This window comes from Chinchilla lanigera, unplaced genomic scaffold (assembly GCF_000276665.1).
Source record: "Chinchilla lanigera isolate Chin_1 unplaced genomic scaffold, ChiLan1.0 scaffold00102, whole genome shotgun sequence".
Taxonomy (NCBI): domain Eukaryota; kingdom Metazoa; phylum Chordata; class Mammalia; order Rodentia; family Chinchillidae; genus Chinchilla; species Chinchilla lanigera.
Window position 1 is genome coordinate 303,372 of NW_004955503.1, and position 4,002 is coordinate 307,373.

The window sequence follows — 4,002 nt, forward strand, 5'->3', positions numbered from 1 at the left end:
AAAATATAGGACTCTGAAGGAAGTCATTGAAGATGACATCAGAAAATAAAGAAAGATGCCCCTTGCTTCTGGATAGCAGAACAATTACTGTCTGTTTTTTTTTTTTTTTCTTTTGTTTTGTACCAGGAATCAAACTCAGGACATTGCATTTGCTAGGCAAGTGCTTGTGCCACTGACCTATATCCCCAGCCCCACAATTACTGTCAATATGACCCTGCCTCCAAAACAGCTATACAGATTCAATGTAGTTTCAATCAAAATACCAAGAGCATTCTTTACAGATATAGAGAAATAAATCCTGAAATTCATATTAAACCAGAAGTGACCCAAAATACCAAAAGTAATTTTTAGACAAGAAGTCCAAAGCAGGTGGCATAACAATAGTAGATTTCAAGCTATACTATAAAGCAATAATGATTTTTTTAAAAAGCACGGTACTGCAATAAGCACAGACATATGGGTCATTGGAACAGAGTACAGAATATGGAAACTTCTTCCAGACGTATTCTGATCTTTGACAAAGTTGCCAAAAACATATTGTAAGAAAGACTGGTTACTTGTTTGTAGAAGAATGAAACTGGACCCTTATCTCTTACCATACACTAAATTAAAATCAAAATGGATCAATGATTTACATACTAAAACAGAGACACTAAACCTACTGGAAGACAAAATAGATAAAACACTTAAAGCCATAGATGTAGGAAAGGATTTTCTAAACAGAACATCAACTGCATAAAAAGTAACAGCAAGAATCAACAAATGATATTATATCAGAAGAAAAAACTATACAGCAAGAGAATCAATTATTAGAATTAAAGACAACCTACAGCATGGGAAGAGTTTTGCCAGCTACACCTCAGACAGATGATATCTATCTGAAATATATAAAACTATAAAATTTAGACCACCGAAAATTAAAGACCTATTCACAAAATGGGCAAGTGAAATGAACAGGCACTTCACAGAGGAAGAAATACAAATGTCAACAGATATATAAGAAACATGTTCAACATCTCTGGTCATTGGAGAAATGCAAATTGAAATTACCCTAACATTTCATCTTACTGGGGAAAGAATGGCAATCATTAGGAAATCAAACAATAACAAAAGATGACATGGCTGTGGCCAAAAAGGAAGCCTCAGACAATGTTGGTGGGAATGTGCACTAGTACAATCATTATGGAAATGGCTATGGAGATTTTTCAAAGAATTAAAATTTGAAATTCCATATGCCCCATCTATCCCCCTACTAGGTATCTTCTCCAAAGCATTTGAGATATACTATAGAGAAACGTGCATATTAATGTTTATTGGAGCACAAACTGTAATAGCTAAATCCTGGAAGCAGTCTGAATACCCATCAAACGATTGGATAAAAAAATTGTGGCATCTATATAATGTAATACTATTCAGCTATAAAGAATGGCAAATTTGTGGAATTTGTAGGAACAGTAATGCGTCTGGAAAATATACTGTTGAGTTAAATAAATCAGACACACAAGCCTAAATACTGTATGGTTTTTCCCATTTAAGTGAGTACAAAGTACAAAGAGAATGATAGAGCATGGATAAAAGGGAAAAGGTTATAGATCACATCTAATTTGGATGCGGTTCCAGGGAACAAAGAGAGGAATGAAAAAGAGGAGACGGGGATAAGGAAATGAGAGGAATAAAGTGCACCATGTAAATGATCTTAATAACTCCAATCAATGTAAACTTTATATGCCACAACATATGCTAAGATAAATAATATAATGTATGAAAAATGTGATAATGTTACCAGAGGAGAAGGGGTGAGCAAGAAGAAAGAGGAAGGGGATTAGGAAAAGAACAAGCTATAATATGTACATGTAACCACTTCTCAATATGACTGTAATGAATTGCAAACACGTACAAATAAAACAAAATTTTAAAAAATAACACCCCAAATAAACAAAATCTTTTCCAGTATGTAGCCTCTAGTCCAATGTCCAGTATAAACCCATTTCTATCTTAAACCTGCTGAACCTGCCTTTTACTGTGTTCATTACTGTCAGCATTCTGGACTCCAAAAACCATGCCAGAATAATGAATGAAACTGTGCTCAAAGTACTATATCCCTTCTCTAGTCCACACCTTCAAAAATTTCTTAATTTCTTTTTATTTTTTTAAATTTTATTTTATTTTATTTTATTTTATTTTATTTTTGGTTTTTCTCCGGTACCGGGAACCGAACTCACGACCTTGCGCTTGCCAGGCAGGTGCTTTGCCGCTGAGCTAAATCCCCAGCCCCTATTTTTTAAAATTTTATTTAAAAAATAAAAGGAGGAAAACATTAACAGACAGACAATTTTACAAAATAGCAAAAGAAAAGTACAGACAATACAGAGTTACAAAGAAAGTGGTAGGAAATTAACAGTGCTTGTTGTATTACATATTGACATCTTCAGAGTGGTTTCTCATGAAAACAGATAGAGATATGCAATATTGATCAACCAAGGACTCAATGACAGTGTCTTTCAGCAAAGAAATAGAAGACAGTAGAACGACCATCTTATCTATCCTGTACATACATACATACAAAATTTCTCCTTCTTTCCCTTCTCTTTTCCCACATCCCAATTGCCCTTTACCCTTGAGTGCTTTCCTATCATTTCACAATGTCTATTATACCTGCTAGTTTAAATTAACTCTTGCAGGTTTTACACTAGAGAAACAACCTGGTGCTTGCACGTGTATGTTTGATTTATTTCACTTATGAGTGTGGTCTCTAGTTGTGAACATTTACCTATAAAAGCCTCGAGTTTATCTTTCTTTAAAAGTGAGTAATATTCCATTATATAAAAGTACCACGATTTTCTTATGCAATTCTCAGTGGATGGACATTTGGGTTGCATCCACATTCTAGGTATTAAAAATTGTGCTGCTATGAACATAGGTGCACATATATCACTGTGATATGATGTTTTTAGATCTTCTGGGAAAATACCCAGCAGGGGGATAGCTGGGTTGAATGGGACGTCTAGACCTACTTTTCCGAGGAATCTCCAAACTGATCTCCACAGGGGTTTCACCAGTCTGCATTCCCACCTGCAGTGGAGAAGGGTTCCTATTTCTCCACAACCTCGGCAGCATTTGTTATTGGTGGATGTCTTAATGCTAGCCATTCAAACTGGGGTAAGGTGGAATCTCAGTGTTGTTTTAATTTACATTTCTCGAATGACTAATGATGGTGAACATTTTCTCATGTATTTATTTGCCATTTTTATCTCCTTGTCTGAGAAGTGTGTATTCATCTCAGCTGCCCACATTTGGATTGGGTGTTTGAATTTGGAGGGGATGATATTTTTTAATTCTTTATATGTTGTAGATAGAAGCCCTTTGTCTGTGGGACAGTCAGCAAAATTTTTTTCCAAGTTTGTGGGTTTTCTTTTTACTCTGCTGGTGATTTCTTTAGATGTGCAGAAAATTTTCAGTAGGATGAGATCCCAGTTGTGGATTCCTTCAAGTGTTTCACGTGCAGTTTGGTTTTTGGTCACGAACTCTCTGCCTATCCCTATGTCTTCAAGGTTTTTACCTAATTTCTCTTCAAATACATTTAGTGTTTCTCATTTAATATTGAAATCTGTGAATCATTTTGACTTGAGTTTGGTGCATGGCGATAGGCTTGGGTCTATTTTCAGTCTTTGGCCAGAAGCAAGCCAATTTTTCCAGCACAATTTATTAAAGAGGCTATTGTTCCTCCAGTGAGTTCGTTTGGCCCCTTTATCAAAGATGAGGTGGCTGAGTGTGTTTTTGGTTGTGGCTATTTCTTCACTTCTGTTCCATTGATCCTCAGGCCTGTTTCTTAGCCAGTACCAGGTTGATCTTATGAGAGTAGCTTTATATTGTAATTTCAGGTCAGGGATTGTGATTCCACCTGACTTGTCCTTGTTGCCCAGGATTGTTTTTGCGGTTCTGGGTCTGTTCTGGTTCGAGATGAATTTAAAGCATGTTTTCTCAAAATCTGTGAGGTATGCA